The following is a 13,888-nucleotide window of genomic DNA, read 5'->3' on the forward strand; positions in this document are numbered from 1 at the left end:
ACAGCCGCCTGCGTGGCCTTCCCTGCGCCCTGGACTGAAGACACAGCCAGGAGGGGGCTGACCCTGGCTCCACAGCCCCCTGACCTGAGCCCCGGAACTGGCACGGCGGGAGGGCGTGGTGAACCCCTGCCGGGTGCAGTCCAGCCCCTGAGCCAGTCTGGCCACACACTGTAGCAGGGACCACTTCCCCTCCCACATTTGACAGAGGGTTCCGGATAGCCCCCCAACACACAAACACACCCTCAGAGCCACGCTGACCTCACACGGCCACAGCACGCACACGCGCTCGCCCACACACAGCTGTGCACGCGCCACGCACACAGACCCCTCCCAGCCAGTGGCTGGCAGCACCCACCGTCCCGAGGCCTGGTCTGAGGTGGCCAGTACAGAGAAGACATGCGTTGCACAGGGTCACACAGCGAGTGTCAGGCGAGGCTGTGACCCCCTCCCACTCCCCCAGCCCACGCCTCACGTTCTAACTACATTCAAGCAAAATACGCCCCCAGGCTTCCTGCAATTCAGAGCGAGGAACCCAGACATCAGGTGACAAACAGCTCAGGTTTAACTTGCAAGTTCTTTGCATTAAGAAAAAGCATTTTCTGACCCACGTGGGCCACGTGCTGTGTCAGGTACTTCCACACAAACCTCGGGGGAAACCGGTTCAGAGAGGCCGACAGAGATTAAGGCCAGGATGTGCTGAGTGCCACTGTGTGCCTGGCCCTGGACTGCCGCTCTGGGTCAGTAACATGACCGCGGTCCTTCCAAACGCCCCCGAGGGGCAGGGGCTGCCACCTCTCCCGCCTTGCAGAGGAGCCAGCTGGGGCTCAGAGAGCTCAAGCGGCCTGTCTGCCGTCACACAGCAAGTGGGGGCACTTCTCCGTGGCCGGTCAGCACCATCGGGGAAGGGAAGGGCGGGCTGCGGCCGGGCTGGGGCCTTAGCAGGGGCCTTGGCAGGGGCCTGGAGGCAGAGTTCTCTGAGGCCCCCGCGGCCCTAGTGTTCAAGGTATGGTGGTTTCTGGATAAACAGGGAGCCCAGGCTGCTCTCCTTCCGTGCACGAGAGGGAGGTGCTGGGGAGGAACGGAGCTCAGCCCGAGTGTGGGGGCTTCTATTTCAGGGGTGCAAGATGCTACCACAGCTCGCTCTGTTCCCCATGCATCTGCTCTGCTTGAGATAGAACATTCTCTCGGCAGATGGCTGCAGCCCGGGCAGGCCTGGGTGCCCCCGGCCCCCGGGGTGGACTGAGCCCTGGGGCGCAGGCGGGGGGCAGAGGGGGCAGGGCCGTCACCAGGGCCTCTCCTGGGTGGCCGTGTCTTCCTTGGCTCCCTTTGCCCTTTGGTGCCACGAGGTCACTGTCCCGAGTCTGACATCCTACCACCCGCCCTCCAGACACAGGGAGCCAAGTGCCCCTGGGCGTCCCCTGGGCGTCCCCAGGCCTCTCCCTCCACAAGCAGCCCCACCCGCTCAGCAACGGCACTGCCACCCACAGGCCTGCAAGCCAGACCCCTGGGCACCGTGGCCTGTGGTGCCCTTGATGCCCTCCTGTTCCCTGCTACCTCCCAGCCTCGGCTGAATCTCCGTGGGCACCGAGGTCTCCTCTGCCCCAGCAGCTGCCTCGGCCTCCCCACCAGACTGCCTCTGGCTTCTCCTACCGCGCCCTGTCCTCCCAGCACGGGCCGGAGTGTGAGAGAGAGCCAGACAGCACCGCTCAGGCTGAAGGCGACGTCCTCACTCACTCAGCACACGCACACTCAACACGGGCCAGTGCCAGGCTCCGGGGCCCCTCTCCAGGGAGCACCCCCAGTTCTCTGGTCACTCTGGTCCAGAGGCATTTGGGGAGCAGCTACTGTTTCCAGGAGAAGAGCTGGGCCTGGCACCAGTGGTGGGCAGGGCGGGCACAGGCTGCCCTCCAGGGCCACACTGTGACGGGGGGTGGGACACAGCACGGCGGACTTACTGGGCACTCAAGGATGCTGAGGGAGCGACATGCTGGGTTGGTGAGACGCTTGGCACTGGCCTCAGAATGGACGTGGCACCAGCTCTGGGGATTCCAGGCCGTGGGGACGGCAGGGGCGAAGGCCTGGAGGTGGGGACAGGCTGTGCGTGTCCAGGCACAGCGAGGAGGCAGGTGTGGCTGGAGGGAAGGGCCCGTGGGCGGGAAGGGGGCTGCTGGAGAGGGCAGGGAATGGCAGAGCCGTCCCGTGAAGGGCTCTTGAGGGCAGGGTCCAGGGATTTCATGCCTGGATCTGAGTTGGACGTCAGCTGAGGCAGACGTGGTCCTAGGGAGAGAGGTGACCAGCCCCTGCAGTCCCAAAGCCTGACTCCTGGCTTTCCATGACGGCCTGGGTGGCCCTGGGAAGAGTCCCCTCCCTCTTTGGGCTCATGCTCCTGTCTGGACCTGGGGCTCCCTGCAAAGGCCACCAGCCCCAGGTGGGGCCCAGGGCACGTCTAGGGAACAGAACAGGACGGAGGCAAAGCCACATGCACAGCCTGAGCCGGGGAGGCCACTGGGGCAGGAGCAGAGGCCTGTCTGTCTGGACAGAGCAGTGTCCGCCCTGCCCACAGGGCTCGGGGTGGGAGACTTGTCGGCCCTAAGTGCCAGGGGGAAGCAGCAGCCACGAAGCCAGGCGGGCCCTCACCGCAGAAGGGCACAGGAGGGCCAGGACCGGTGGAGAGAGCGCTTCAGCTGTGCCCAGGCCTGGCACCTGAGGCCCTGCCTCCCACCTCAACCCAGGGGGCCTTGAGAGGAGCCCCCTGCTCCCCAGCCCTCAGTCTCCTCTGCAGATGGGCCTCTGAGCCCTGCTCTGCCTCCGGGGCAGTGCTTTTCAAAACAAACAATTGTTGTTTGTTTTTGTTTTTGTTTTTGTTTGAGACAGAGTCTCACTGTCACCCGGGCTAGAGTGCAGTGGCATCATCATAGCTCACTGCAGCCTCAAACTCCTGGGCTCAAGCGATCCTCCTGCCTCAGCCTCCCGAGTAGCTGGGACCACAGGTGTGTGCCACCACGCCCCGTTTCCAGGGTAGTTTTTAGGGTGTCTCAGTGACCTCCTACGTGAGGGCTCTGTAAGCAAGGATGCACCAGGGGACAAATGCAAGGGTGACAGTAACTCCAGCTGCAGAATCCCAGGCCTCTCTGAGAAGTTGCTCTTGCTCAGGAACCCACTGTGTACTTTCTGCAGACACATCAAGAGTCTGGGGACAGAGACGTGGCACCAGGAGCCGGCAGCACGGCCCGCCTGCCTCTCCGCCACACGGCTGCTCCCCAGAGAGGCCTGGCACAGCCAGGAAGGGCTCCCCTCCCTGAGGTGCTGGTGAAAGGACTTGGGGTCAATCCAGAACAAATGCTGAGTTTTCTCGGGAAACATACATGCCCCAGGCAGCTTTTTAAAATATAAACACATCCATATACATCTCGCTGGGGAAAGAGGAAAGATGAAATAGGAAGAAAAAGGGTTCTAGTTTAGGGTCTCGGTTGTCGAGGGAGGAGGGAGCCATGCTGGCCCAGTGGGGTGCGGGGGGCAGCTGGGTCCTGTGCACTGGGGTCCTGGGACTCACCCAGGCGCGTGCAGCCCCCAACACCTGCCCCTCCCCAGGTCCACGGAGCCCCTGATGTATGGGGACAAGGAGTCCAGGTCCTGGGCTGGGGCCAGGGGCCAGCTGCCGGCCCGGGGTGCCGGGCTTGCCTTCCTGGGGCCCGAGCTGGAAGCCCTAGGCCCCGCCCACTCCAGAGGTGAGGCCATCAGCCTAGCCCAGACTGGCCTCAAACTGGTCAGGCTCCCCTAACTCCAAGCAAACCCTGTGGCCTCTCCCTAGCCTCAGTTTATCCTCCAACAAACACACACATTTGAACCCCCTCCCAACTCCCAGTCAAGTGGCTCGGGTGGGGCTGACCCCACCCTCCCAGCTCCAGGTGTGACCAGTGGCAGAGGCTGGCCAGTCGGCACATGGCCTCCTCTCGGCAAGGGAGATGGCTTCAGGAATGGCCATGGGCCCCAGGGCTGACAGGAGACTGAGGCTGCCCAGGGGCTGGAGCTGCCACATGGGAACACATCCTGGGGAAAGGAAACGGGAAATGGCCACAAGAGGGCTGGAGCCCCTGGACCCAGCCACACTGAAGCCTTGGGCTGTTCACTAACAGACACCGCTAAAATCCCTTTGATTTGAGTTTCTGTCATTGGCAACCCAAACATCCTGATTAATACGTGCTGCCCAGCCCAGCGCAGCTTCCTCCCTCTTCCCAGATGGCCACACTTCTTAAGTCCCAGAATATCCTGAAGTCCACCCCTGTGCCCCGAGAATCCTGGGGAGCAAGGGGACAGTGGTACTATTTATAGATCACAGATACAACAGGTACTTTGTTACCTCATTGAGTCCTCATGGGTACGCTGCAAAGGTGAAATTATCAGCCTCATTTAACAGAAAAGGAAACAGGTTCAGAGAGGTTAAGTAGTCTGCCCCAAGTCACACAGCCACTGGGCAATAGATGGGGGACCATCGGCGCAGGTCCTTGGAGGGGCCTGGGGCCTGGCGGCAGGAGTAGGAAAAGGCCTTCATTGCCCCCGATCTTGGCCCCCACGTCGGCGGGGCCCACCTGGTCTTGGGGAGCCCCTCTGAGGCAGCACAATCACCCTGTAGCCGTGGAGAGGGTCAGGGACTGAGGCCCAGGCAAGGATGGGCCGTGCGAGACAATGGAGAGCAAGCGGGAGGAAGCGCTCTGTGTCACCGCAGGGCCACCGAGGGGCTCGAGAGAGGGGCTGTGAGTGTCAGCGAAGGCCGTGGTGATTAAAATGCATCACTTCCTTACTGACGGTTCCAACAGATGCCAGGGCTGTCTTGGCGAGGAATGAAGCCAATGAAACACCGCGCGGTCAGCCACGCCCGGGCCGCCGCACGAGCTGCGGGGCTGCTCACATGGGACCGTCATCTTTGGGGCCTAGGCCAGCGCGGCAGGGGCCAGTGAGGTCAAGCCGTGGGACACAAAGGGGACAGGCCACCTCTGGCCTGGCCCCTGCTCCTCGGAGTCTGGGCATCCCGAGCTCACCCCCAGGCCAGGGATTGGAGGAGAGGGGAGGCCAGCACCGGCAGGCTGGGGGACCCAGCGGGCAGCTTGCGTGAGCCTGGCCCCAGAGGGCCACCGCCGAGCCGCCACCACGCCCAGCCCCGCTCACCACCTCGGCCCCGCCCCCACCCACTCCGGCCTTGTCCTGCTTCTCCTTCAACCCGTGACAATCAACGTTCTGAAAGCCAATGTGCAGAGCAGCCAATTTGCAGAACGACAAAATCATCAAAAGTACTTGTTTCCCTTAACCATTTAGTTTTAGTCAACTGGTCCGTTTTTGTCTTCAAAATGGCATTTGCGGGGACATTGCTTGTCTCTGTCCAGCCACAGTGGGAGGCAGAGACGAGCGTGGGGGCCGTGTTTTCAGGGGCGTTCCTGGCACTGGGCAGAGGGAGAGCAGGAGTGGCCGTCAGCAGGGCAGCCCCCCAGGCCCACGGAGCAGGAAGCGGACCTGAGGGGGCCCTGGGCCGAGCTGGGCCCCGGGCAGCTGCCCCACAGCTGCTGGCAGAGCAGGGTCTCAAACCCAGAGCAGCCAGGGGCAGGCCAGGCCCCAGCGGGCAGCAAGAGGGGCTTGTGCGACCTTTCTGGGATGGGGGACTGGGGACAGTGCCCCCGGTGCAGTTCAGCCTTGGGGAGGAGGGGTCAAGGTGTCTCAGCTGCCAGGGAGGGGACAGTCGGCCACAGGACACTCTGAGGCAGATTTCCCCAGTTTTGCTCACGCTCAGCAGCGTGGAGCCCAAGTGCCACGAAAGCGCGCAGAACTCAGGCAGCAGTGACATCCTTGGGCGTCGGGCAGGTGGGGCAGGGGGAATGGGCATGGTCACACCTGGTGGGGGCGGTGCGCACCGTGTGGGGGTTGGACACGCCTGAAGCTCTGACTCTGCTGGGGCAAAGGCAATATATGTAACCTAACATTTGTCATTTGTACCCCCGCATTATGCTGCAATAAAAAAATAAAATAAAATAAGATGAAAAACAGTGCAGAGAACTAAACACGCACGTGCGCACGACCCCACCGCAGTGAAGACGCCGCAGCTCCGTCGCCACGGCCGCCCCTCGCCAGCACCCTCCTTACAGCCAAACCCTGCGCCCCCGCTCTGGCTCTGAAATGAACCTGACGAGCAACACGACCTCTCTACACACACACTTAAAACCAACAGGATGCCGGGACTGCAGCATTACAGAGAGCAAAAGAGGAAAATAATTTATAATGAAGTAACGGGCAACGTGGCATGTTGGTGGTGGGAGGGCCTACCGCACAGGGCACGGCGAGAAAGCCAGTCACCTGCCTGGTCACGTGACAGCGACCACAGACCCAGATGGATACCGGGGTTTGCTGGCGACTCTGGCACCACGAGGGATGCTCCCCTCAGTGACACGATGCTCTGAATGGTGACAGCTCGTGGCGGAGTTCCACGCATATCATAGCCTGATCTTCCTTCGACTGTGAGAGCAACTGCATTCCTAGAAAACTCAATGCATATTCAAATCCTACAAAACTCATTTTGTGGTTTAGATGTCACCAGGCGTGAGGACCAGGCTCAGAGAGCTGCGTGGGAATTTTCACTGTCGTGAGTATCTGGTGAGCCGTGCGGACGCTCCCGGTTGTGGGGCCTGCCCTGCACCCGTGGGCTGTCAGCTTCCCTGCCCCCGCCGGCCACACCCTCTGTCCCGCACGAGCAGCGCCGCCTGCGTCCCTCTCCCCGCGGGCTGGGGCCGCCGTTCACCAGCATCCGGCCCGGCCCCTGCCGAACAGGTGCTGGTCATCGCACACAACAGAACCGATCTGGACGGACGGACAGCCCACCGCGGTGACAATGGCAAAGGCTCAAAGCACAGGCTGCCCCGAGGCCCGGTGAGGGGCTTCATCGTGGAATGTTCCAGGCCCAGTCCTGCCAGCGTCCCTCCCCCTGCCTGCAGAGACAGAGGCACCAGTGTTTTGCTTCCTTCATGGAGGCCCCACTGCAAGCAGCGGGTCAGGGCTTCCCACTGGAGGGAGACTGCCACCTCCTTCAGGGGCTGGCTGGTCACCACGTCCCCCAAGGTGAGCCTTTGATTGGCTCAAAGCCAGAACCACAAGGCAGTGATTGGACAACTGAACTGCTCTGCGTAACGAGCTTGCTGGCTGAGGAGCTCAGTGATGAAGCACACGTGTGAACGCACAGAAGTTCTCCAGGGACCAAAGAAGCTGGACACAGCCGCAGCCTCTGGGCAGCGGGACAAGGAGGGAGGGGTCAAATCCAACTGTGTGCAGACCTTTTTCTACCATGTGGATGAATGATCTCTCCGTTACGTGAACACATTTTTAAAAAGATGTAAGCGTCTTTTTTGTAAATTAAACTTCATCATTCACACCTGCCTTTATTCAAGAAGGGGTGATTCAAAACCACCATGAGATGCTACTTCACACCGTTAGTTATGGTCATTACGAAAAGGAAGAAACGACAGTGGACAGTTGCAAGTGTTGACAAGGATGCAGGGAAACTGGAGGCCTCGTGCACCGTTGGTGGGAATATCAAGCGCTGCAGCTGTTGTGGAAACCAGTGTGGCAGTTCCCTAAACGTTAACAAAGAACTGTCATCTGGCCCAGCAGGCCCACTTCTGAGCGTGCACGTAAAAGAACTGAAACCAAGGGCCTGAAGAGATGTTGGTACGCCGTGTCCACGGTAGCATTATTCACGACAGCCAAGAGGCAGAAAGAACCCAAGTGTCCGTCGAGGCACGAATGGATAAACATAAGGCGGTCCATCCACGCGACGGAACAGTCTTCAGCCTTAAAAAGGAAGGGAACGCGGACACCTGCTGCAACACGGATGAACCTGGAAGACACTGCGCTAAGTGAAACACGCCAGTCACAGAAGGACCAGTACTGTGTGATTCCACTTCCGTGAGCTCCCTGGAGCAGTCGGACTCACGGAGACAGAGGCAGAATGGTGGGGCGGAGCGGGGAGGGGACGAGGAGCCAGGTTAGCGGTGCGGCGCTCTGTTTGGGGAGAGCAAGCAGTCCTGGAGGTGGACGGTGACGATGGCTGCTCAGCATTATGAATGTACTTGATGTCACTGAAGTGTGGTTAAAAATGGTTAAAATGGTCAATTTTGTGTTGTATCTATTTTACGACAACTTCAAAAACGGTTATTGGTGCCTTGTGAGGCCAGGCCCTGCAGGGATGCTGGAAAACAGAGGTGGGACCTCGCAGGCGGCCGGTGACAACAGAGGGGCCTGTCCTGTGGGGCAAGGGGGAGGACCAGTGACTCGGAGGCTCAGCGAGGGGCCCCGTTTTCCCGGGGAGTCGAGAAAGCGCGTGAGTTGGACCTTGAGGCTTGAGCCGAGGAGGACGGGGGGGGGGGGGGGGGGGGGCAGGAGGGAGGGCCGAGGCAGGGGGGAAGGGAGGAGTGTGCGAGAAGGGCCACCCCCCGCCCCCATGCTCTTCCCAGCTCTTCCCAGGAGCCGCAGGGCCCTAGCGGTACCTCCGTGGCCTTGTTTACTCTGTCGCTTCTCTGCACAGTCAGCCGAGCTCCAGCAGGGCAGGGCTGGCCTGGCCTGTTTACGAGGATGGCTCCCGGGCCCAGCACACACACCGGGTGCGCGATGGCCACCGTGGGCAGAGTGGATGCATGAGCGAGGGGGCGACAGCCCCATGGCAACCACAAGTGATGGACAGAAGCGGGCTGTGCGAAGGAGCCAGCTGGAGCTGCTGCCGCCCTGTCAGCCACTGGGTCCTTCCCGCCCCCACCCCCCAGCCGCCCGTGCGTCTCAGCACCACCCAGAACAGGGAGAGTTCACCCTGCCATTTGGTTCTGCTTCTGCTTCCAGATGAAGTCTTGGGCCCAGAGAAGGTAAGAAGCCTGCCTAGAGTCACACAGCAAGGCAGGAGCAGAGCTGGAGTGGCACCTCCTTCTGTTCTGTGAGGCCCCAGCAGGGACAGGGCCTTAGGGATCAAGGGGCAGGTTGTTTTCATCCCCTCTGCCCAGCAGGGAGCTGGCAGGGAGCCTCCCAGGGTGAGCGCGAGGGAGCGAGAGGACAGGGGAGGGCAGACAGGGGCTACCCAATCAGCAAGCACTGGGGAAGGCAGTGGGCCCCTGGGTGAGCCTGGGTGCAGCTTAGTCAGCACCCAGCAACAATGCCACGCAGGCCCTGGTGCGGTGACAAAGCTGGTCTGGTCCACAGGCTCTGCAGGCTGGGCTCCCGGCCACTGCCAGACAGAGTACCCTCAGCGCTGGGGATGAGCGGGCTGGGGACAGGCCATGCAGTGGCCGGAGTGGCCACCAATTCCAGTTTTAGGCCGAGTGCGTGTGGCCAGGAGGTCTGGACCCTGCTCAGGGCAAGGCGACAGTGTCCCCGTGGCCAGGCCTCCAGGCTGCCCTCTGGCCCTCCCTCCCCTCTGTCACTTCTGTACAGCGGGTGGCTGCCGGCCCCTCCCTTGAGGGCGTACAGACAGGGCTGCTGACAGAGGGTCTGCAGTCAGGGAGAGCCCCTTCCCCGGAACACGGGGTGACCGCCCTGCCAGAGTTGTGGGAATTCAACGAGATCGTGCACTTTTGTTATTCTTAGAGACCAAGTTAACGAGCCAGAGCCATGAGGCAGGCAGGGCCCCAAGTCCTGAGGGACACAGGGCACCGAGGGGCATTGGCAAAGGGCTGCCGGGGGGACAAGGATGGCGCTGGGGACTGGCCCTGGAAGGTGGAGTACTAGCCCCGCTCCATGGGGGCTGCGCTGCGCCGCGGCGCCCGTGTGTGACTATGGGCACGCGGGGAGAGCTGACGACAGGCTGGGCAGGCCCAGCACGGTCCTGCCGGGGCTGAGGGGCCAGTCCAGAGGCCCAGTGAGGGCCTGGACATTAGACCTGCCCCTCACGAGGCCTTCGCCGGAAGATGGTGGCGGGTGAGTAGGTGAGGAGTGGGTGCTTGCCTGAGTGGCCCCCTTGTTGCCTTTGCCTACCTGACCACTACCAAAAACGCCTGTTCCTCTCAGTCTGTTTGTAAAATTCACCCCAGACAGGGTCTCTAAGTCCTAACATTGTGTCAGGCCCATGCTGGCCTCAGGGGCACAGCTGGGAGCAGACCTGGGTCTTGGCCTCGCAAAGGGGCAGAGGCAGCGGGCAGACCACTGAATTTGCAGGCCCCAGGCTTGTGATACCCTCTCATTGCCAGGAAGCCCCAGTGAGGTTTCCCAGCCTCTCTGACCCTCAGTCTCTTCTTCATATCTTTAGCCTCCAGCATGACAATGAGTCCCTTTACTCCAGGGCCTCCACGAGCTGCCTCCAGCCCTTCATCCCTCCTCCTGACTCACTCTGCTGCAGCCATAGCAGCCTCTCTTCTGTCGCCTAACCCTGCCAATTGTGCCCTCACCAGGGCCTTTGCACTTGCTGTCCCCTGCACCTGCCCCCCCCTCCTGGCTAGTTCCTCTGAATCATTCAGATCTCCACTCAAAGATCACCTCCTCCAGGAAGCCCTCCTCCCTGCCTAATCAAGTGGCCATGCCGATCCCTCGATCTATTCCCACTGCCCTCTTCATTTCTTTGTGTCCTGTCTCCCCTGCAGTATTCCGTGAGAGTGGCACCCTTCTTTGTCCCCAGCACTAAGCCAGGCACCAGCATGTGCTCCACGAACACCAGCTGAATGCACGGGCGTGGAGGCCCAGGCCTGGCTGTGTGGCCTCGGGTGCATGTCCCAGTCTTTCTGCCCAAGGACCTGCCCAATTGCCTCCCAGAGCTGTGAAGGGCAAACAGACCCGACAGCATGCTCGGGAAGCCGGGAAGCCGCCCAGCGCTGCACGCGTCATCCCCAACAAGCGCTGTGACACCAATCGCTGTGTTCGCACAGAAGGAAGGGGCTGGTCATCACATGTGCCTGACAGCGAAGACTGGGCCTCAGTTTATCCACCTGCGCCCGTCTCCCCGAGGGCTGGGGCCGCTGCTCACCAGCATCCGGCCCGGCCCCTGCCGAACAGGTGCTGGTCATCATGCACAACAGAACCGATCTGGACGGACGGCCCGCCGCGGTGACGATGGGGAAGGCTCAAAGCACAGGCTGCCCTGAGGCCCGGTGGGGGCCTTCATCGTGGAATGTTCCAGGCCCAGTCCTGCCAGCGTCCCTCCCCCTGCCGGGGAGACAGAGGCACCAGTGCTCTGCTTCCTTCATGGAGCCCCCACCGCAAGCAGCGGGACAGGGCTTCCCACTGGAGGGAGACTGCCACCTCCTTCAGGGGCTGGCTGGTCACCACGTCCCCCAAGGTGAAGCGAGAGCAGGGCCGGGACAGTTCCAGGCGGCTGGTGACTGAAAGAGCAGGCGTGGGCGGGAGGGAGGCGGGAGAGTGGCCCGCTCCAGCCCCGTGGGCAGCCCCCACCTCGCTCGCTCGCAAACCCCTCACCGCCCCACTTCCCGTGTTCAGTCGACAGGATGTGACTTTGCGCCACTGAGGACAGAGGGTGCCACATGCAATGGGGACGAGACCGCTACAGTTTCAGTCAGAAGGGCAGCTGACCTTCACGAAGACACCATTGATTAAGCTGCCAGGACAGTGGTGACCTCGCTTGTTAGCACGTTTGATTGAGGAACTGATTCTCAGAGGCCGCCTGATGTACCCCCACTGGATTAATAAACCTCTTCCTGCTTCTGCTGTCACCGTTTATCCCGTCTGCTGTGCCACCCCGTGAGGGGCTGAGCCCTCCTGAGACAGGGTCTGGATCCCCTGACGCCTCCTTGGCGCCCACACCAGGGGCCCAGAGAGTGAAGGGGGAGCACCTGGAGGACAGGGAACGGGAACAGGGCTGGGGAGGGCCCGCCGGAGGGCTCCTCCAGGCCCAGGGACGCCCTGGTCACGCTGCACATGGGGACACGGGGCAAGCCTATGCAGGTCTGGCGTGTGGCACGTTGGGGAAGGGAAACCATCTGCAAATGTAGAGCAGGAAATAGCTGAGTGCCCCAGTCACGTTCTACCCCTATCTGAGCCTCAGTTTCCTCCTCTGTAAAATGGGATCAATAATACCACACTTTCCAGTAGCTGGTGAGAACCAGTGAGACAACTGGGCACGAGAAAGCTCTGAAACCAAACAGGGCAACGCCGATGCTGGCTACGGTGCCGCCCACGCGTTGCCAGCAGCCGTCAAAGTGGCACATTTAGGGCACTCAGCTCCCGTCTCCTTCCCACAGCAGCCTTGGGAATGGCGAGGCCTGGGCCCCTCACCAGGGCTTTTGCCCTTGCTGTGCCCTGCACCTGGGGCCCCCACACTTCACCTGGCTCCCTCCACACCTGGTTCCGGGTGGGGGTGAAATGGGGAGCAAACACAGGCTCCTCGGTGACCTCAAGCAAGGCCTGCTCTGGGTCTCAAAAGTCCTTCCATAAAAACGAGGCAGTCGGTCCCCTCCAGCCACCCCCTCCGAATCTCTGGTGCCAATAGGTTTGGTGGCGGGGGGTAGGGACAGCCTGGATGTCACGGTGCCCACTGTGGCAGCCCGAGAGCCAGAGCAGAGTGGAAGATCCACAGGACGCGCTGAGCTCGCACAGGCCAGCCCTCTGCCAGGCACGCGGGCAGGCCAGGCTTAGCCCACAGGTCAGCAGAGCTGCCGGGGCCGAGTGTCCAGACGCAGGTTTCCGGGTCCTGGCGGTGCAATCACTGCAGGGAAGAGCACGGGAAGCTGTAGAGCAGCCGTGTCCCTGGCAAAACTGCGCTTGGATCGGCTTGGGCCGTGCTACCAAGGTGAGCAGCTGTACCCGGGGAACAGCAGCCACAGCTGGCGGAGAACCACAGGGTGCCGGTGCCCGAGCCTCCCCCGACCTGCAGACAGGAGCTCTGGCGGCGGGACCCACACAGGTGCTTTTTGTAATGCTCCTCAAGTGATTCCAGTGGAGAGCCTGGGCCAAAACCTCCGCCCCTGGGCCAGTACACGCTGAGGTTCGAGGGGAACTTTGCTGAATCTCAGTTTCTCCATCTCTAAAATGGGGGTCTTTGTGCTTGCCCAGGCAAGGCTGTCGTGAGCATCGCACCGCCGAGCACTGGAGGCAAGGCCGAGCACTGGAGGCAAGGCGCAGGGTCAGATGCTCTTAATGTGACTGGTCGCATTGCACCCTAATGTCATCTCCCCTCCCCCGGGGCGCAACAGCCTCTGAAAGCTGAGGCTTTCTCTGACATCAGGCTTCTGGGCCCAGGCGAAGGTGCGGCAGGGAGAAGACAGCTGCCTCAGGAGGACCTAGTCACAGCGCCAGTTCCACACTGGGAAAGGATCTACTATTTGTTTCCTAAAATACAGCTAGGGCCTTGCCGCGGGGAGTGAGAACTCCGGTGTGCTCTGCTCACATCAGCAACCAACCTGCGGGCTTCTCCACTAAAAAAGCAAGTGAGTGTCACAGCAAACCACAGACAGAGACCACTGCCATCGCCCACGGAGCTCCCGCCCAGGCGGGAGACGTGTGTTTACTTTCCTTCATGCTTCTTAGCACCAAAGCCGCCCCTCCCTGGAGGCAAGGAGGAGCTGCCGCTTAACAGGAGGTTCCTTGCCACTCCGTGGGTGCTCCAGGGAGCACGACCTTGGGGTAGTCCCCAGACGGTCCCCACATCTCGCTCCAGGCCTCCCTTTCCGAGTCCTGCGGCCTGTGCCCAGCCCCAGAGGTCCCAGCCCTGCTCGCTAACCACACAAGGTCTGCGGTCACTGAACAGCCCCAAATGGCCTGGCATGGGGCAAGTAGCCTAGGACAGGTGGAGAACTGAAGCTGGGCCTCAAGCCCCTTGGCCTGGGGTCCCAGAGCGGGGCAAAGTTTGCTCACCCCAGAATAGCACAGTGCAGAGCCCAGAGTGCTGAGAGGGAAGCTGGCATTCGAATCCTGCTGCCCC

The 13,888-nt window shown here is 61.6% G+C and overlaps 1 protein-coding gene across 2 annotated transcripts in view; it reads right to left on the reverse strand.

The window, feature by feature from the left end:
* IQSEC1 (IQ motif and Sec7 domain ArfGEF 1) overlaps nt 1-13,888 on the reverse strand; it is a 359,867-nt gene that overhangs the window by 153,979 nt on the left and 192,000 nt on the right. The window lies entirely within an intron of this gene.

This window comes from Eulemur rufifrons, chromosome 10 (assembly GCF_041146395.1).
Source record: "Eulemur rufifrons isolate Redbay chromosome 10, OSU_ERuf_1, whole genome shotgun sequence".
Classification (NCBI taxonomy): domain Eukaryota; kingdom Metazoa; phylum Chordata; class Mammalia; order Primates; family Lemuridae; genus Eulemur; species Eulemur rufifrons.